Consider the following 22,520-nt stretch of genomic DNA (forward strand, 5'->3'; position numbering starts at 1 on the left):
CTGTCTCTCCGTTATTTTCAGTCGGAGCTGCTGTGAGCTACGCTCGCTTCCTGATCATGTCGTTCTGGGGGAAAGTGACGTTTGCTCTTTAACGTCTTGATTATTGTCCTTTACAACATTGTTTGTCCTCTTTGTTCCAGACTAATATATATAATATGTCTGAAATTCGGTTTGCGTTTATTAAATTCCACGCAGATTAAACGTAGCAGACACAGATTATTTGTTAGAATTGTTTTAGCACGTTTTCAGGGTATCATGCAGCAGTCTCTTATTAACGTGATGAAAAGCATAAAAATACATTTTTGTAGTATAATATTCATTTACAATTGTCATCATGTGGATTCTCTATGTTGTTTTGACTGCAGCAACTCTCTGGCGCGCAAAAGATTATGGGATACATGAAAACCCTGATGGATGACACAAGAAAGTGAACACACTTATTTCCATTGTGGTCCATTTAAAAATCAAATGACAAAATAGATGTAAAAATAAAATAATAATAATAATAATAATAATAATAATAATAATAATAGTGTCTATATGATAACAAAAACCTAAACAGTTAATTTACTGTTTTAATACATTAAAACAATAAATTATCCGGGTATATATACACTCAACAAAAATATAAACGCAACACTTTTGGTTTTGCTCCCATTTTGTATGAGATGAACTCAAAGATCTAAAACTTTTTCCACATACACAATATCACCATTTCCCTCAAATATTGTTCACAAACCAGTCTAAATCTGTGATAGTGAGCACTTCTCCTTTGCTGAGATAATCCATCCCACCTCACAGGTGTGCCATATCAAGATGCTGATTAGACACCATGATGCGTTTATATTTTTGTTGAGTATATATATATATATATATATATATATATATATATATATATATACATATATATATATATATACATATATACATATATATATATATATGTATATATATATATATATATATATATATATATATATATATATATGTATATATGTATATATATATATATATATGTATATATATATATATGTATATATATATATATATATATATATATATATTGAACGAATCAATAATCTGTGGTTTGGATACATTTACGTTTGGGGTAATAAACAATGCATGACGTCATGTGGCTCAGCCTATCACATTGCTTTTTATTTGCAGTGGTTATGGTTATGGGAGGAACAATTTATCTGCGCGATAAAAACTGACAATCCGAAATCAGCAAACAGTGTTTGTCCTTCATAACGTTTACGGTTCTGAACGGTTACGTGGATTATTTGCGTGGCGGAAGGACCCGGGAACGAGCAGCGTCGTCAGTAAATCCTGTAAGTGTGCAGTTCTGTCGGGCAGTCAGCGCACATCGTGCGTGTTTTAGTGTTTGTGCGCTCATTTTGCCCGCACAGACTCAGCCCGTGCGCAGGTGTTTACGTGCTGTCTGCTGGAGTTTGGTTTTCTCATGTATAAAATAAACCTGCTTTTTGTATGTGCGCGCATGTAGTTTATTTCGACGATAATGCAGAGAATAGATCAAGGAATCTGTTATTAACCACCAGGGGCGGCAGCAGAAAATTCTGCTTGGGGGATCACCTCATTCTGTTTTATCGGTGATTGCTTTATTATGCTTTTATAGCTGTGTTTTGTAAGTATTGACATTTGTTTAATTGATGATTTAAGGTCTTTGTTATATTCCATTACATTTTACAAATGATGATAGTGGGGTTTTGAAATTGCTTATCCAAAAACCCTGAAATATTGTTTACAATTGTACAGAGTAATGGTACAACACAAAATTCCGAATCACTCTAGTTTTTGTTTATATTTTTTGATGCGGTGCATCCAGAAAGTATTCACAGCGCTTCACATTTTCCACATTTTGTTATGTTACAGCCTTATTCCAAAATGGACTAAATCGATTTTCCCCCTCAAAATTCTACTCACAACACCCCATAATGACAACATGAAAAAAGTTTTTTTTAATTTTTGCAAATTTATTACAAATAAAAAAAACTAAGAAATCACTTGTACATAAGTATTCACACCCTCTGCTCAATACTTTATTGATACACCTTTGGCCACAATTACAGACTTAAGTCTTCTTAAGTATGATGCCACAAGCTTGGCGTACTTATCTTTGAGCAGCAGTTTTTGTCCATTCCTTTTGTACCAGCTTTCACCAAATTAAATATTTCTTCCATTGAAAGAATGTAAAAACATTCATTATTTGTTTTACATAATGGCTAAAATAGATCTTTGTCATTTGATATTTTATTAACTTATAAACAACAGAAAAGGGGCTTACATTCTGGTGTTCCACTGTTACTAAAGTCCAAATTGTGATGTGACTTCGGACTTCCACAAAAAACAAAGAAAAAAAAAAAAGACTTTATGTAGTTTCTCAGTCTATCCAAAAATCACGTCAGCTTTTCATCTGAACAGTTCTTCATGCATCCAGATGGCTTACAGCAGAGTGAATTTTGTGTGTGTGTGTGTTACAAGAATTAGCAGCATCAGTTAGCTCAATCAAATTGTCTCAGTGGAGTTGTTGTCCCCCGCCCGCAAGTGCACACACACGCCTCTGGGTTGGCACTTGTGCGCACGTGTACTACCAAAAAAAAAAAAAAAAAGACTGTGTACATCCTCAGTGCAGTGAAAAAAATCACACCAGAAATTAGTCAAGCTTTTCATTCAAACTTCCTGCCAACAGACTCCAGGGCAGCACAGTGGATTTGTTTTGTGTGTGCTTGTGCATATTAGTGTGTGGGCGCATGTGTGCACGTGTGCGTGTGTGTGTGTGTGTGCGCGCGCGCGCACATGTGCAGAGTGCAATGGTACCAAATGTATGGAACCAAATTTGTACTCTAAATGGAATCAAACTGCACTCTCAATACAATGCAACATAAATGGGACGAATAATCCATGTCATGTGACATACAACGCACCAATCAAATGAGAAGGATCCACTCAGCTGTTATAAGTCATCCCTAATTGTAATCGCTTGTGTGTGTGTGTGTGTGTGTGTGTGTGTGCGCATGCGCATGTGCATGCACCTGCACCTGTGTGCACAATAACAAAAAACGTGATTTTTCAGGAAACAAAAACAGGACATTTTCACCAAAGTTTTTTGGGATATTCTTTGGGTGATTGTCTCCAGTTGATTTACTTTTGGAATAAATCAATCAAGTTTTTAAAGAATATAGTCTGTAAAACCATTTCCTAGTGTATCTCCATCCAGAGGGGCTGGAGAGACAATGTAAAGCTTATCTCATGTAATCAATAATTTGTCATCAAATGGTGCGTGTGACATTATGATAATGTCACAAAGACATCATTCCATTCATCCATCCATTTTCCATACCTGCTTAGTCCAATTAAGGGTCACGGGGGCTGAAGCCCATCCCAGCATTCATAGAGCATGAGGCGGGGAACAACCTGGACAGGAGACCAGTCTGTCACATATAGACAGACAAACACATTCATACCCGCACACAAACCTATGGACAATTTAAATGTCCAATCTACCTAACCTGCTTGTCTTTGGATGTGGGAGGAAGCTGGAGCACCTGGAGAGAACCCACACAAACACAGGGAGAACATGCAAACGCCACACAGAAAGGCCACAGATGGGAATCGATGCCATGACCTTCTTGCTGTGAGGCAACAGTGCTAACCACTCAGGAAAAGCACATTTCCCAGGATATCTCTACAACAAATGATGGGGGAGGTGATGGTCGGGGGGGAGGTGATGGTCTAGTGGTTAAGGTGTTGGGCTTGAGGCCAGAAGATCCTCGGTTCAAATCCCTGCCTGACTGGAAAATCACTAAGGGCCCTTGGGCAAGGTCTTTAATCCCCTATTGCTCCCGGTGTGTAGTGAGCGCCTTGTATGGCATAATTGTATGGCAATGTGAGGCATAATTGTAAAGCGCTTTGAGCGTCTGATGCAGATGGATAAACGCTATATAAATGCAGTCCATAACATTTAAAGCCAGAGATGTGTTGCAGTGCTTATATCAGTCAGGTTATTTGTTATGTGATGTAAATGTTTTCAAAATTACATCACTATAGCCTGAAATGCACATTGCTTACAGTTCAGTCCAAACGTATTTAGCCCCTTGGTATTTCACGCATTTTAATTTGTTCATGCCATTTCAAATACAAAAACTACAAAAACAAATTTCTAAAATTGTCATCCCTACAACCCCTGGCAAAAATTTTGGAATCACCGGCCTCGGAGGATGTTCATTCAGTTGTTTAATTTTGTAGAAAAAAAGCAGATCACAGACATGACACAAAACTAAAGTCATTTCAAATGGCAACTTTCTGGCTTTAAGAAACACTATAAGAAATCAGGAAAAATAATTTTTTAGACCTAGCAGAGGGAAAAAAAGATGGAATCACTCAATTCTGAGGAATAAATTATGGAATCACCCTGTAAATTTTCATCCCCAAAACTAACACCTGTATCAAATCAGATCTGCTTGTTAGTCTGCATCTAAAAAGGAGTAATCACACCTTGGAGAGCTGTTGCACCAAGTGGACTGACATGAATCATGGCTCCAACACGAGAGATGTCAATTGAAACAAAGGAGAGGATTATCAAACTCTTAAAAGAGGGTAAGTCATCACGCAATGTTGCAAAAGATGTTGGTTGTTCACAGTCAGCTGTGTCTAAACTCTGGACCAAATATAAACAACATGGGAAGGTTGTTAAAGGCAAACATACTGGTAGACCAAGGAAGACATCAGAGCGTCAAGACAGAAAACTTAAAGCAATATGTCTCAAAAATCGAAAATACACAACAAAACAAATGAGGAACGAATGGGAGGAAACTGGAGTCAACGTCTGTGACCGAACTGTAAGAAACCGCCCAAAGGAAATGGGATTTACATACAGAAAAGCTAAACGAAAGCCATCATTAACACCTAAACAGAAAAAAACAAGGTTACAATGGACTAAGGAAAAGCAATCGTGGACTGTGGATGACTGGATGAAAGTCATATTCAGTGATGAATCTCGAATCTGCATTGGGCAAGGTGATGATGCTGGAACTTTTGTTTGGTGCCGTTCCATTGAGATTTATAAAGATGACTGCCTGAAGAGAACATGTAAAATTCCACAGTCATTGATGATATGGGGCTGCATGTCAGGTGTTGTTTTTAGTCAGATTAAATTGATTTATTTGGATAATTTGTTATAAATGATCTATTGTGTCCCTGCCCGTCAGTTATGAACACCATTGTGACATGGTTTATTGTGGTCTTATTTCTTCCTGATGTTGTAACAGCGTGCAGTGAACAACACTATGTGATCCTCAGGGCCTCATGATTGGTTGTTACATAATGGAGAGAATCTGTTATTGGCTGTAAACCCGATGTCCTGGAACAGAGAGCTTTGACGTATGTGTATAAAGAGTCTGTTTAGAGTGATTTTAAACTTTGTGATTGCAGTTATGTCATTGTGTTTGTTGTAAAACTGAAGTACAAATGGACAGTGAAAGCATTCAGCAATGTTCTGTTTACTGTTTTTTTAATTTTTTTTTTATTTTGTAAGTGCAACATGTGCTCTAACGTGATGGTTTTGGAGGCTGACCACACGGTATGGGTTGGTCAGTCCTGTGCTGAGTGTTTCTGATCTCTGCTCCTCACTGTGTCCATGAGTCCTCCTCGATAGAACCGTGCCGCATGTTCTCTCACCTGTCGTCATAGACGTGCCGTAATCATCACCTCTGACTCAGCACATGCACACAGTGGCGGTTTTAGAGTGATTTACTCCCCGGGTGAAACCCCCTGCATGCCCCCCCCCCCCGCGCGCACCCTAACGTGGCCACCACCTCCGCCCCACCACCCATGAAAACACTAACTTCGTCCACAACACCCACAATCCCACAAATTAACTCTCACAACAGCTATTTTCAAGAACAAAACAATGACTACTGCAATAACAAACACAAAGATAAACAATAATTACTTCAATAAAGTTTTTTGAACATAAAAAAAACAAAAGACTCAGTGACTTCACATTACAACTATGTACAGTACAGGTATTTAAGAATGCATAACTGCACTACAGCACCACCCTAATTAAACTGAATCCACCTTAATTACCAATCTGATGTTTCATCTGCTGACTCCAATCTGTGCCAGATATTTCATGTCAGTTAACAAAAACACGCATTTTTTGGCATTTTTTAAACAGTCCATTGTTGATGGAGGAGACTGAAGCGGTGGCACAAAGCCAGTCGCGCACATCCTTACCTTCCACAGCCAGCACCGCGGGCACAATGAGGTTGCACACCCACAGCAGGTAATCCATCGTTATAAAACAGGCTGCTTCTGCAACATGAAGGAAGAAGGTTCAAGGAGCGCTCAGACGGAGAACGCCGCGGCTGCACCTCTCCCGGTCGGCATCTCTTCATCGGTCATCCCACCGCATCCACGCTCCTCTTGATGCATCCGTTCGTCCCTCCTCGTGCCACGGAGCATCACGCTGCACCCCTTGTCTCTCTTCTCTTTTATCTTACTTTACTGACACCAAACCTCTGCGCAGTGCGCGTATTGCGCACCTCCGAGCCGCAAACAGGCGACAAAAAAACGATAACAAAAGGTGTTTGTGCGCACTGTGAAAACCGCGTAGTTCCTCTTTGTTCCTCTGAAAAGTGCTGTGACTCTTTAAAATAAAGGCGCACTCGCTGCATGTCGGTGCGCTCATCAAACGCCCTGATTGATCAGTCTGATCAAAGCTGAAAAGAGTTGTGACTCTAAAATAAAAGCGCACTCGCATAAAAAAAAAAAAAAAATAATGTTAAATGACTGTTTTTGAGCCGCACCACACCATGCAGTAGAGAACAGAGCACACTTCCACAGAGGCAGAAAATAGCACTGAAACTAGTGCAGCATGGCACACACGACTGTGTGCACATTAAAACGCGAACACACGCAGCTGCAAGTATGAACGAACACTGTTAAAGGCTGAGTACGCGTGTATTTCGGCCGTATTTAAATGAAACACAATGCTGCAATGAGCAGCTCTACAAATACGCCACTGTGAAAGCCCCATAACTCTGCAAAAGCTGTTGCTCCTCACATTGGCGCCAGATGCGCACCTCCCACCATAGGGGAAGGGGGAAGATGGGGGTGCCACTCTGCCGTAACGTAACCACAAACTCCCCCTGTCAGGACAACCCCCCACCCCGTTTATTTTTTTTTTTTACCTTTTTTTTTTTTCCCCGCATGGTCGTGCCCCCCCCCCCCAACTACCATAATCACAGTGTGTGTAACAGATCTTGGCAAGGACCGCAAAATGGAGAACCACAACGACAGGTGGTTTGAACAGGTTTTGTTGTCCAGCAGTGTCCAGTACACACAGTTACAACAGGCAAAATGGTAGTCAAAAACAGTCAAGGTTCAGTGCACGGATGACCAGAACAAATGGCGACAGTCTTTCAAATATTTATGCTGCAGAGCTATCCAAAACACAGCCAGAGTTCAGCAATCACAGATTCTCATACCACAGAGTCTAAGATGATAGACAAAAGATGCAGAATGGCAGCAATGGGCTGTTACGGACCATTGCTCAAAACACAATAACTTGGAACGCTAGAGAGCTGGGAAGAATCTAATACAACTGACAACTAGCAGATGTTCTAAAGGTGGTTATAAAGGTCACTAAAACAATCAAGCCTGCAATTGTAGGCAGGGCCATGCAGTTGTGCTCAATAGTTTGCATACCTTGGGAGATTTTTTTTCCCCATTTTTCAGAGAATATGAATGATAACACAAAAACCTTTCTTTCACTCATGTTTAGTGGTGTGAAGCCATTATTGTCAAACAACTGTGTTTACACTTTTTAAATCATAATAACAGAAACTTCCTAAATGACCCTGATCACAAGTTTACATACCCCTGTTCTTAATACCGTGTGTTGCCCCCTTTAATTTCAGTGACAGCTTGGAGTCTTTTGTGGTCGTTGTGGATGAGGCTCTTTATTTTCTCTGATGGTAAAGCTGCCCATTCTTCTTGGCAAAAAGCCTCCAGTTCCTGTAAATTCTTGGGCTATCTTGCATGTGTAACGGAGGCCAGGAGGTGTCGCTGTGCAGATGTAGTTAGTAAACCTCACTCCCAACAGCTCTAAAGGATTCTCTGGTCACAAGGCCAGAGCCCCGGGTTTTAGCCTTCTGGTTAGAGAGTCCGACTCCCATGCCGGAGCTCGTGAGTTCGCGTCCCGAGGGGAGCGAATGGGCGGAGTCATAACAACACAATGCAGAGTGCAGCCGCTACACATGAACTACATGTGTGAGATCTCCCCAGAGTGGCTCAACGATATTGAGGTCAGGAGACTGAGATGGCCACTCCAGAACCTTCACTTTATTTTGCTGTAGCCAATGACAGGTGCACCCTGTGCACATTCCTGCCAAGCTCCCCCCCTGCACGCAACTTTTTTTCCCTGCGCGCAACTTATGCAGCCATTCCTGGCTCATATTCTCACTCAGCATCTCTAGTTTCATTGGTAAAGTTGGCTGGTTTTGGTATTGACCCTTTTTGCACCGTTTTTCTTGGACCACTTCACGAAGAGACAAACATGGTAAATTGGTTGTCAGTTTATCATATCTGGCCTCTTCGCCATATTTCATCACTTTTGAAATCACTGCGAAAAAAAGTGGTAATTTTGCATTTTGGCGGCAAAAAGCGCTCCCTGTACTTGTGTTCATAAAGTCAGCCGCCAAAATTTTCATCATCTCAAACTAAGAGGTCCTAATCTATCATCACATGCATAAAAGACCTTGGCTGACTAAGGGCGCAGACCACACTGCCCCTGTGAAAATGTGCACAATTGCAAAAACATAGCGATTTGCAGTAGAGCCCGACCGATATATTGGCCGGCTGATATTATCTACCAGTATTTTTTTTTTTTCAAAGTACTCACTATCAGCTGAAATTTTGCCGATAGAACGCCGATAATTTCTCATAAACAGAACAGTTACTGAAATAATGTTTGTGTCGGCAATGTAAAATGTCCTTGCACCGTTTGTCCAGTAGATGGAGCTCTGACTCCATTCAACTGAGAGCTGCTTACACCCCTGCTTAAATGTGTTGTTCGCCGTCACACTGCACTGATCGGCTGACAAAAACATGTTGTTTGTAATAACTTTGCGATGACATTCACCCCACATTTCTCCCGTTTCAGTGCAACTCAGTTTGATTAACTCAGTTTATGTAGTAATGTGTCAAACGTGCTTCATTGCGTCGGTCACGCTTTTTATTAAGCCCACGCTATATAGACCTTATTTCTAGCATGAAAAACTTTTGTTTACTGCTAAGAGGTTGAAACATTCACATTCACTAGTCGTGGGGAAGGGTTCTGGGAATTACTGCCATTCGCCATTAACACTCTGGGGCCGACGCTGTTGTATACGACGGCTGGGACCAAGCTTTACTAAATTGTAAATACCTTTTTAATGATATGAGATAGAAACTTACTCTTTTTTTTTGCTGAAAAGTTAACTCCACCAGCCATCTTGGTACTCCTCATAGAAGATGTGTGATGACGTGCGCAATGTGAGTGTCCAATCGGAATTGGTTCTCCGTCACATGGTTTTCCAAAATCCAATCGTAGGGCAGATTTACCTCACGTGATATGGCAAAGATTGTTTTCAGGAGTGATATCTTACTAGTTGGCCCGTTTGAATAGCCCAGGGGTGGCCAAGTTCGGTCCTCGAGAGCCACCTTCCTGACACTCTTACTTGTCTCCCTGCTCCAACACACCTGAATCCAATGAAAGGTTCATTAAAAGTCTGCTAACGAGTCTTTCATTGGATTCAGGTGTGTTGGAACAGGGAGACAACTAAGAGTGTCAGGAAGGTGGCTCTCGAGGACCGAACTTGGCCACCCCTGGAATAGCCCCCTAACTGCTCCAGTTGCATTTTTGCATTTTTTGAACTTGAAAATTCTTCTCTGTTATAAAGTTAATCAATATGAGGACAAAGCTTCAGCTTTTAGCTCATACCTTTCTTGTTAAGGGTCCAAAAAAGAACATTTTATTAATTAAAAAAAAAAATAATAATAATATCGGCTGATTTATCAGCTATCAGCAAATCAGCTGATTGATCGATTATCGACATTTTTTTCATCCAAATATTGTTATCGACATTGGCCTCAAAAAATCCATATCGGTCGGGCTCTAATTTGCAGCACCACCTATGGGCTGCGCCCTGTGTCAGCCACCACACTTTTCATGTTTTTGGAGAGTCCATACCTGATAACTAACACAAATGAAAATCAGTTTGGCTCACTCAGGCGCACGGAAATATGAGTATTCAAAAACCTATTTAAAACTAAATTTTGTGATTTTTGCCATTTGGCTCATTTTGACCCCAAATTTCCAGGACCCCCTAAAAAAATACTCTGACCCTATCAAGGATAAATAATGTGATTTGTGTTCCTTTCTAACGTATATCTACCCATAAAAAAAATGTGAGACAAATGTGAAGGGGTCATAAATCACCACCTGCCTGGCTCTTAATTGGCAGCCAGGTAGGGGTCAATTGAAGAATTACACAGGAGCTAAAATCAAAAGATGCTACAATCACATTAAAAACTATACCACTTTATTTGTCTGATCATAAAGATTCCTAAAATATATAGTTTGTCATAGATAGTCATAGATATACTATCTATAACTGAATGCTATGGAGTTATGAGATAAAAACATTAAGAATGGTGACAAAGGTCAATTTCAATATAAGGTCAAACATTGTCGACGTCCATTGTATTCTTTGACATGTGACATATGTCACTCCCTAACATGATAACTAAACATTAGAGGTGCACCAATCAGGATGTTTTAGGCCGATCACCGATCACTGAAATTTTGATCTGCCGATACCGATCAAGGCCAATACCGATCAAGTACATATTTGGATCATGCCCAAAATAAGAATATAGGTCTAATGTATAGGACTATTTTTGCATTAAAACTTAATGATGAAAACAAAAAACATGCATTCAAATAAAGACACTAGAATAAACTGCCAACTTTGGTTTTATTACACTGACTTTGTTCTACCAGCAAGCTTTTTTTCCCCATGTTTCATTTTGCTCAGGTTACAACCTACAGAACGTTGAGAATGTAAAATACAGCCCTCATTCTATGGGGTTAAAATTGTCTCATTAATATTTGTAAATGCACACAGGGTGATCTACAAATAATCATTGATTTGCAAATGTGTTCAGATATCCACAAATGCAAATTTCATATTTGTAAATTGTAAATTGGTCTTTGCAAATAATGTATTTGCAAATATAAAACTTAATTTGTAAAAAAAAAAAAAAAAAATTGACATTTGTAAAACTGGAAATTGTATTTGTGAATTGAGTTTCAGCATTTGTGGATTACCAATTACATGCATTCATCGCTTTCCTCTGTGACGTAATTTTGAGACATTCTTTTCGCGCACTCCACACAGATCCACAAACAAATGCCTACTGATTCACAAATACACACTCACGCACACTGGATATCCGCTAGATGGCAGTGTGGTTCCATTCATTACACAGCAGTCTATTTAGATCTCTCAGAGCCATTTGACTCATTTTGACTTCTGATATGAGCTGGACGGACATGGACTACATTAGATGATGGCGACTGCTCTCCTTGTCCATCCAGCTCAGAAGTCAAAATGAGTTTATGTCACAGAGGAAAGCGTGTCATGACAGGACCAAGCGCTCCCTGCACTACTGCCTGCACTGTTGTGATCGGTCCTTTTGATCGGCGCATTTTGCAGGTCACCGATCAAACCAATCAAGGCGTGATCGGCCGATAATGATCGGTGCCCGATCGATTGGTGCACCTCTACTAAACATGACACATGGTACAAACTATTCCTTTTTAAAACCCTGTTAACGCAACCAAAATCGGAGCAACTTTAACTTTCGACCCCTGTACAAAATGAAATTGACCTTTGTCACCATTCTTGATGCCACAAATGATTATTTTGATTATTGAGTAGTCACCAGTTATTTTTGCGATTAAACAACTAATTGGAGGATCATGTGTAAATTGCGGCTCATCGCACCAGCCTGCAGCTGTTATTTGTCTTTGAATGTTGCTATTGTTTATTATATCATTTAATTAATTATATATTTTATTATGTGCAGTTGTTGGCAGTTTTGTTTTAATACATTCATGCCAATAAAGCAAATGAGAGAGAGAGATGGACCTTCTCAAAGGTTGTATCACATTTCTTTTCCATCATTGTGAAGTGACATCGGTCTCATGTCAGTCACCAACATGTTCAAGATTGCCTCAGTCAGGATATTTGCTTGCCAAGGTGTGCATGTTGTTGGCTAGGTAATAAAGTCGCCCACTGAATAGGAACATATTTTTTTTAGCACTGTAACATAGCGTTATAAAACATTAGCATTATCACATTTCCTATTCAAGCATAGCGTTGCTGTTATAATGTTGCAGCAAATGCATATGTGCTAAGGCTAATGAAATTGTCATCGTTCATGTTAATGTGTACAGCTGTCAATATAAGTAGCTCAGTATAGATGTTAATGCTCGCTTTGTCAGAATCAGCCACAACGTGTTTCCTTCTCAGATGCTCCTGCATTGCCTTTACTGCCGTGGAAGATGAGTTCTGCCTTGCAGATTTTGCATTGCGTGTTTTCTCTTTAATTTAGTTAAAATGTTCACAAACTTTTGAGCTTCGTTGCCAGCTTGCCATGATATTGTTTGGGCATAACATTTCCAGTGACATTACGGCTTACCACTGCTACACGTGTATGTCAAGTACAGAAAGGTAGCAGAAGGTACAGCAGCAGTTTTGAGAGAAAAACAAAGTTAAAAAAATAAACGATGATTATTAAATTAGTCACAGACGATTTTTACAGTCAGCGTAATCACGACTAGTCGACTAATTATGGCAGCCCTATAGTCACCATTCTTGCTGTTTTTACCCCATAATTCCATAACATTCCTTCATCGATAGTAGTGCTGCCATGATTAGTCACACTTCCATCCAGTAGATGGCAGTGTTCTGTTTTATGCATTTTGACGGGAGTGGGGTGATGAGAGGAGAGTCAGTCATTTCCCATAATGCCATAATGCCTTTTGGCACGTGTGTCTGTTAACACTCAAACCTTCAGAATTAGTGCATTACTTTCAAAGATATGTACGATATTTTCACTTTGTAAAAATAACAGCATTGCCATTATTGTTGATTAACTGTCCTGAATTAGTTTTGTTTATAAATGAAATCATGAAAACTGCTGTGCGTTTGATCTCTTATGCCACTGTCTGTGTTGCTGTATGTTAAAAGTAAATGACATTTTTTTCATCTTCCTTTCCTTCTTCTCAGCAGCGGGTCGGTGCATAAAGAGAAAAGCTCTGGCTCGTCGTTTGTTTTGGGTTTGTCATCACCTTTGAAATTACCCAGCTTAAACTTGAAATTGGCTTATTAGTAGCCAACAGTGTACAGAGCCAATACTAAATATTAGCGGTTAGCTGTAACTTGGTGAGCTACTTACTTAATTGTAAACGTTATCATTTATAATGACAATTACATTAGCCTTAGCTCACATATGTGTTTGCTGTAATGTTATAACAGCGATGCCATGTTTGAATAGGAAATATGATAACGCTAATGTTTTATAACAGGACTGAACATTAAGCATTGGACATACGCTCAGGCCACTGCTGTGGGCAGCGGTGCCGATGAAGCAGAGAAGAAACTCAATCCCTGGAGCAACAGGTTGTTCAGTTTTTTCTTCCAATGATATGCACATTAATAGTACTGATACTGCTGATTGCCATTCAGTTGCAAGAAGAGACAAAAAGGCGAAACTGGTAATCATCATCCGGTTTGTAAATAGAAAGTTTAAGAATGAATTGTTAAGGCAAACAAAAAAGTTGAAAGGAACCGAGGTGTATGTGAACGAACATTTGACAAAGAAAATTGTGGAGATTGCAAGACAAGCCAGAGTCCTTTGCAAGCAGAAAAAATTCAAGCAACATGGACCAGGAACTGTAAAGTGTGGATCAAACTAAATGGAACTCCGGAGGAAGCGAAGGTCATAATGATAAGAGAGCTTGTGGATTTGGATAAATTTAAATGATTGCTCCTTTTGGATGAACATGTTCCTTATTGTTTATTTGAAGTTATTTTGGTATGTTTTTGTTTCGTTTTCCTTTTTTGTTATGAGACAATTCTTGACTAAATCCATATCACATACTGGTTTACATGAAATAGTCATATCATATTTAGCCGCATTTTTGGTTTGTCGATTACAACCCTTTTATGATGTCAATTGATTCTTTTCAACTTGCTTCTGCACAGGATCTTGATCTGAACATAAATCTCATAGCATTGATTACAATATAGATCCGGATTGTTTTTTTTTTCTCAAAACTGACCACTCAAAACTCACCACTGCAATTACTTTACCAAGGAACAACTTAAGGACTGTTCCATGATAAACGGTTCTTTCTCTATTATACATTTTAATAGTAGAAGTCTTCCTGTGAATTTGCCCAAAATTCAGGATTGTTTAAAAAGTGTCAATAATCCCTTTTCTGTCATTGAGGTTACAGAGACATGGTTGAGGAATGAGCACATGGACACGGTCCAGCTCGATGGTTATGATCTTTTTGTTATAAATATGATGAATAAAAGGGGCGGTGGCGTGGCACTTTACGTCAGTTCTAGTTATCAGTGTGAAATTGTCAATAATATGTCTTTTTCTTTTGATAATGTTATGGAATGTGTTGGGAAGGTGTCGTAGCACGGACCCACAACAGGGGGCGCTAAAGAACGGACAATGAATAAGCCAAAAAGTAACAATTTAATGTTGTGACAACACACAACTAAACACACAAAATCAGTAAAGTCAATTAACACCAGGTGACGTGTGGGCAGGCTCGAAGATAGAAGACCCCCGACGAGAGAGGAGCCGCGTCCCACACGGCTTCCACCACCAACGGTCTGAAGAACACCGGAGCCGCCAAGTCCCGAATCCCCAGGTGGCCTCTGTCTTCGGCTGTCGACCCTGGTACTGCTGGCAGAAAACAAAGACAAGATGAATGAGTGTGAATCCGCACACTCAGTAATCCACAGTCTGCACTCAGTTAGGAGGGAGCACCTCCACCTCCAATCACACACTCGTGCAGCTCCTGTTTAACCACTTATCTTGGTTTGGGGTGTGAGGCGAAGCCGTCGCTGATCACACCAAACGCCAATCCCACAGATAAGGCAGAACACCACAGGATAACGTCTGCAAAAGAAGTTCAGATTATCACTCAACGATTTGAGTCAGCAGAGAATATTACCTCTTCGGTAGTTGATTTCTCAGCGAGGAGGTGGAGTTGCAGTCCGGCCTTTATGGTGATGGTGATGATGAGGAATGAGTGACAGCTGGAGCTGAGGATGAGTGACAGCTGTCACTTCTTCTGGGTCTGGCGCCCTCTCGTGCTTGGAGCCCGTACGCCAAGCAGGGCGCCCTCTGGTGGTGGTGGGCCAGCAGTACCTCCTCTTCAGCGGCCCACATAACAGGACCCCCCCCTCAACGGGCGCCTCCTGGCGTCCGACCAGGCTTGTCTGGGTGTCTCTTGTAAAAATCGGCCAGGAGCCTGCGGACTGTCCAAGCAGGCTCCCCGTCAATGAGCCGGGCAGGAGGCGGCGTAGGTCCCGGAGCACAGAGGGGCGAGGTGTGGTGTGGTTTGAGGCGGGACACGTGGAACACAGGGTGGATCCGCAGTGAAGCTGGGGGTTGGAGCTTCACTGCGGCCGGGTTGATGATTTTGAGGATCCTGAAGGGTCCTATGAATCTGTCCTTTAATTTTGGGGAGTCCACACAGAGAGGAATGTCCTTCGTCGAAAGCCACACCTCCTGCCCGGGCTGGTATGTGGGGGCCGGGGAACGCCTGGGTGGTCCGCATGGGTCTTGGCCCTCGTCCGGGCCTTTAACAGGGCAGAGCGGGCGGTCCGCCACACCCGGCGGCACCTCCTGAGGTGGGCCTGGACCGAGGGCACACCGACCTCTCCCTCCACCAGTGGGAACAATGGGGGCTGGTACCCCAAACATGCCTCAAAAGGGGAGAGGCCGGTAGCAGACGAGACTTGGCTGTTATGGGCATACTCGATCCAGGCCAGATGGTGACTCCAGGCCGCCGGGTGCGTGGAGGTGACGCAGCGAAGGGCCTGTTCCAACTCCTGGTTAGCCCGCTCTGCCTGGCCGTTTGTCTGGGGGTGGTACCCGGACGAGAGACTCACGGTGGCCCCCAGCTCCTTACAGAAACTCCTCCAAACCTGCGAAGAGAACTGGGGACCACGATCTGATACAATGTCCGATGGTATCCCATGCAGCCGCATGACGTGGTGGACCAGGAGGTCTGCCGTCTCCTGGGCCGTCGGGAGCTTCGGGAGGGCCACGAAGTGGGCCGCCTTGGAAAACCGGTCCACTATCGTGAGAATGATGGTGTTGCCCTGGGACGGCGGGAAGCCCGTGATGAAGTCCAGGCCGATGTGAGACCAGGGGCGGTGAGGCACCGGCAGGGGTTGGAGGAGTCCCGAGGTCCTCCGATGGTCTGCCTTGCCCCTGGCGCAGATGGTACAGGCCTGGACGTAGTCCCGAATGTCGGTTTCCAGGGACGCCCACCAGAAGCGCTGCTGGACCACTGCCACGGTCCTACGCACTCCGGGATGACAGGAGAGCTTGGATCCGTGACAGAAGTCCAATACGGCAGCTCTGGCCTCTGGTGGGATGTACAGTCTGTTCTTGGGGCCGGTCCCCGGGTCCGGGCTCCTTGCCAGGGCCTCCCGGACGGTCTTCTCCACATCCCAGGTGAGGGAGGCCACGACAGTGGACTCGGGGATGATGGTCTCGGTGGTGTTCGACAGCCCCGCTTTGGCTTCTTCTTCGTGCACCCGGGACAGTGCATCCGATTTTTGGTTTTTGGTCCCGGGGCGGTACGTGATCTGGAAGTCAAAGCGCCCGAAGAACAGAGACCAGCGGGCTTGCCTGGGGTTCAGCCGCTTGGCGGTCCGGATGTACTCCAGGTTCCGATGGTCCGTGAAAACCGTGAAAGGCAACGACGCCCCCTCTAGCAGGTGTCTCCACTCTTCAAGAGCCTCCTTCACCGCGAGGAGCTCCCGATTGCCGACGTCATAGTTCCGTTCAGCTGGGGTCAACCTGCGGGAAAAATAGGCACAAGGATGGAGAACCTTATCAGCCTCCACGCTCTGGGACAGCACGGCTCCTATCCCTGAGTCAGAGGCGTCCACTTCCACTATGTACTGGCGATCAGGATCAGGCTGCACCAGAACTGGTGCAGTTGAGAACCGGCGTTTCAACTCCTTGAACGCGGCTTCGCACCGATCCGACCAGGTGAAGGGGACCTTGGTGGAGGTCAGGGCAGTCAGGGGGTTAACTACCTGACTGTAGCCTTTAATGAACCTCCTGTAGAAATTTGCAAAGCCGAGGAACTGCTGCAGTTTCCTGCGGCTTGTTGGTTGGGGCCAATCTCTCACCGCCGCAACCTTGGCCGGATCAGGGGCGACGGAGTTGGAGGAGATGATGAACCCCAAGAAGGACAAAGAAGTGCGGTGGAACTCGCACTTCTCGCCCTTCACAAACAGCCGGTTCTCCAACAACCGCTGTAGGACCTGACGTACATGCTGGACATGGGTCTCAGGGTCCGGGGAAAAGATGAGTATATCGTCCAGATATACGAAGACGAACCGATGCAGGAAGTCCCGCAAGACGTCATTTACCAAAGCTTGGAACGTCGCGGGGGCGTTAGTGAGGCCGAACGGCATGACCAGGTACTCAAAGTGACCTAACGGGGTGTTAAATGCCGTCTTCCATTCGTCTCCCTTCCGGATCCGAACCAGGTGGTACGCGTTTCTAAGATCCAATTTTGTGAAAATTTGGGCTCCATGCAGGGGCGTGAACACTGAATCCAACAGGGGTAACGGGTATCGGTTGCGAACCGTGATCTCGTTCAGCCCTCTGTAATCAATGCATGGACGGAGTCCGCCGTCCTTTTTGCCCACAAAAAAGAAACCAGCACCCATCGGGGAGGTGGAGTTCCGGATCAGCCCGGCAGCTAAAGAGTCCCGGATGTAGGTCTCCATTGATTCGCGTTCCGGACGTGAGAGGTTGTACAACCTACTGGACGGGTACTCAGTGCCCGGGACCAAATCGATGGCACAATCGTACGGTCGGTGCGGGGGAAGAGTGAGCGCCAGATCTTTGCTGAAGACGTCAGCAAGATTGTGGTACTCCTTAGGCACCGCCGATAGATTGGGGGGGACTTTAACCTCCTCATTAGCCGTCACGCCGGGAGGAACCGAGGATCCTAAACACTCCCGGTGGCAGGTTTCGCTCCACTGCGTCACAACCCCGGACGGCCAATCTATCCGGGGATTGTGCTTCACCATCCATGGAAATCCCAGAATCACTCGGGAGGTAGAAGGTGTTACATGGAACACTATCTCCTCCCTGTGATTTCCAGACACAACCAAGGTCACTGTCTGATGTGTGATTAATGGAAGCAGGGTGCCATCTAGTGCTCGCACCTGCAATGGTGCCGGCAGAGCCACCAGGGGGAGCCCTACTTCCTTTGCCCATCTGCTATCCAGCAGATTCCCTTCCGACCCCGTGTCTACCAATGCTGGGGCGTGAAGGGTTAGATCCCCACAAAGGATCGTCACTGGGATTCGTGCAGATTTGCGGGATTTCCCCGCGTGCGTGTTATGGCCCACCCTTAGCCCAGTTTCTAAGGACGGGCGTTGTAGTTTGACCGTTTTGGAGCAGTCCTTCTGCATATGCTCACAAAAGCCGCAGACAAAACACTCCCCGCGGGCCAGCCTCCTTTGTCTGACGTTTGTTTTTACTTTGGCCCTGCTCGTGTCCATAGCCTCCTCAGCAGGGGGAGCTGTAGCCACACGGAGCTCTCTGGCAGTGAAGCGTGGGGACGACGTCACCCTTTTGGAACCGGAAGGGGGAGGGACGGCTCGTGCCCGGTCACGCCCCCCGGCCTGCTCCCGACGATGCTCATTCAAACGGTTGTCTAAGCGTATAACCAAATCGACAAGCCCGTCAAAATCCCGCGGTTCCTCCTTAGCCAGCAGGTGCTCCTTCAGGACCGGAGACAGTCCATTTATGAAGGCGGCGCAGAGCGCAACGTTATTCCAGCCGGACCTCGCTGCCGCGATGCGGAAGTCAACTGCATACTCGGCTGCGCTGCGACGCCCCTGTCTCATTGACAGCAGCACGCTCGAAGCGGTCTCGCCTCTGTTGGGATGGTCAAAAACTTGTTTGAACTCCCGTACAAACCCAGCGTAAGACGTTAGGAGCCGTGAATTCTGCTCCCAAAGCGCCGTAGGCCAGGCACGTGCCTCTCCTCGAAGCAGATTAATAACATAAGCCACCCGGCTGGCGTCTGACTCGTACATGACAGGACGCTGTGAATAGACGAGCGAACACTGCATGAGGAAGTCTGCGCACGTCTCAACACAGCCTCCGTACGGTTCCGGAGGGCTTATGTATGCTTCAGGGGACGGTGGGGGGGTCGTTGAACGACCAGTGGAACGTCTGTTACAGGCCCAGGACCAGCAAGAGGAGTGGCTGCAGCAGCGCCCTGATCGCACGCTTCCACCCTGGCGGTGAGAGCCTCCACCCTCCGGTTAAGGAGAACATTCTGCTCAGTCACTAAATCCAGCCGAGCCGTGAAGGCGGTTAAGATCTGCTGCAGCTCACTCAACACGCCTCCCGCTGACGCCTGCGCTCCTGGCTCTTCCATTGGCCGTTCAAGCTCGGGTTGACGCCCCTCGGAATCCATGACGAATGGCCGAGAAATCCTGTTGGGAAGGTGTCGTAGCACGGGCCCACAACAGGGGGCGCTAAAGAACGGACAATTGAATAAGCCAAAAAGTAACAATTTAATGTTGTGACAACACACAACTAAACACACAAAATCAGTAAAGTCAATTAACACCAGGTGACGTGTGGGCAGGCTCGAAGATAGAAGACCCCCGACGAGAGAGGAGCCGCGTCCCACACGGCTTCCACCACCAACGGTCTGAAGAACACCGGAGCTGCCAAGTCCCGAATCCCCAGGTGGCCTCTGTCTTCGGCTGTCGACCCTGGTACTGCTGGCAGAAAACAAAGACAAGATGAATGAGTGTGAATCCGCACACTCAGTAATCCACAGTCTGCACTCAGTTAGGAGGGAGCACCTCCACCTCCAATCACACACTCGTGCAGCTCCTGTTTAACCACTTATCTTGGTTTGGGGTGTGAGGCGAAGCCGTCGCTGATCACACCAAACGCCAATCCCACAGATAAGGCAGAACACCACAGGATAACGGCTGCAAAAGAAGTTCAGATTATCACTCAACGATTTGAGTCAGCAGAGAATATTACCTCTTCGGTAGTTGATTTCTCGGCGAGGAGGTGGAGTTGCAGTCCGGCCTTTATGGTGATGGTGATGATGAGGAATGAGTGACAGCTGGAGTTGAGGATGAGTGACAGCTGTCACTTCTTCTGGGTCTGGCGCCCTCTGGTGGTGGTGGGCCAGCAGTACCTCCTCTTCAGCGGCCCACATAACAGGAATGTGTCTCAGTGGAAATTAAATGTGAAAAATCAAAAAACATAATCATAAGTTGTATTTACAGAGCTCCTGGATCAAATATTTTTGTGGATAAATTGACAGATATGTATAACAGCTATAAAAATAATAAGCTTTTGTTTATCTGTGGAGACTTCAATATGGATTTCCTCAATCCTCATTGTCAATCACACATAGATGAATTTATTAATTCCATATTTAGTATGGGATTGTATCCAGTAATTACTCATCCAACTAGGATAACTAGGAATTCATCAACACTTATTGACAATATATTGACAAACATTACTATGGGAAACATAATGGGTGGACTTGTCATTAGTGATATCAGTGACCATCTGCCTGTTTTTGTTGTTTTCAATTCATTAGTTGATAAAATTGACCATATTAATATTACAAACTTCACAAGGAAAATAACAAAAGAAACAATGGAAAAGCTTTGGGCGGATTTAAGACAGCAAAACTGGAGTGACATTTACAATGAGGATGTTGATCAATCTTACGAATGATTCATTTCTATTATTTCCAATTTATATGATAGACATTGCCCTTGTGTGTTTAAAAATGGAAAAAAGCTAAGCAAAGATAAACCTTGGATCACTAAGGGACTTCAGAATGCATGTAAAAAGAAATTTTTTTTGTATAAGCAGTTTTTAAAATCTAGAACAAATGAAGCTGAGATAAGATATAAGTCATATAAAAACAAACTAACATACATTATGCGATCATGTAAAAGGCAGTATTATAGTGATTTATTGGAAAAAATAAAACAAATATAAAGGGTACTTGGAGGTTGTTAAATGAAATCATAAATAGGAAAAAGATGTCAAAGAATATCCTGCCTATTTTTATACAAATACTGACACAATTGTTAAAGAAAACAAAGCTATTGCAGATCATTTTAATGGTTATTTTGTTAACGTGGGTAAAAACTTAGCAAATTCAATTGTTCCTTCCAAAACGTGCTCCTTGAATTACAGCAAAACAATAGAAACAGTTTGTGATTCAATGTTTATTAGAGGAACGGATGAAAAAGAAATTATTAATATAGTTCACAAACTTAAAGGGAAAAAATCAACTGATAGTGACCGTTTTGATATGTTTTTGGTTAAAAATATTATTGATTGCATTGTTTGTCATTAATGACTGGGAAATTTCCTTTCAAAATGAAAATAGCTAAAGTGATCCCATTGTTAAATCTGGTGACAAGCATGTCTTTTGCAATTATAGGCCAATCTCCCTCTTACCACAATTTTCCAAAATTCTGGAAAAGGTATTTGAAATTAGGTTAAATGATTTTTTTAACTAAACATCATATCCTTAGCGAGCAGCAGTACAGTTTTAGAAAGAATCACACTACTTCGCTGGCTGTGATGGATTTCGTTGAACAAATTACCAACGCGATTGAAAATAAGCAATATACTGTAGGAGTTTTTTTTTATTTACAGAAAGCATTTTATACTATAGATCATACCTTGCTATTGGACAAATTACAGAAGTATGGTATCAGGGGATTGGCACATGACTGGATAGCGAGCTACTTAGACAGTAGGTAGTGTGTCCACTTTGGTGGGACAAATTCTGAGTTTTTGAAGATTACTTGTGGGGTGCCCCAGGGTTCAGTCCTTGGGCCACTGTTGTTCCTTTTGTATATTAATGATATATGTTTGGTTTCTAAGTATGTAAGTTGTATTTTATTTGCGGATAATACGACTGTGTTTTGTAGTGGGGATCATTTGGGACAGCTCCTGGACAAGATAGAGAACGAATTACATAAATTTAAAAAATGGTTTGATTTAAATAATCGCTCCATTTTGGTAAAACTAAGTGTATCATATTTGGGAATAAGTCCAGGAATTTAAGCAAAAAACTATTACTACATGATATT

General features: G+C 43.4%; 1 protein-coding gene across 5 annotated transcripts in view; it reads left to right on the forward strand.

Moving 5' to 3' along the window:
• The first annotated feature begins 1,224 nt into the window (after positions 1-1,224).
• Positions 1,225-22,520, forward strand: part of lpin1 (lipin 1) — an 85,148-nt gene continuing 63,852 nt past the window's right edge. For all 5 annotated transcript variants that reach the window (XM_034188135.1, XM_034188151.1, XM_034188144.1 and 2 more), the window contains exon 1: positions 1,225-1,331. The gene's annotated coding sequence lies outside the window, so the exon portion shown is untranslated. The remainder of the gene's footprint in view (positions 1,332-22,520) is intronic.

The sequence above is a fragment of the Thalassophryne amazonica genome, chromosome 2 (assembly GCF_902500255.1).
Source record: "Thalassophryne amazonica chromosome 2, fThaAma1.1, whole genome shotgun sequence".
Classification (NCBI taxonomy): Eukaryota; Metazoa; Chordata; class Actinopteri; order Batrachoidiformes; family Batrachoididae; genus Thalassophryne; species Thalassophryne amazonica.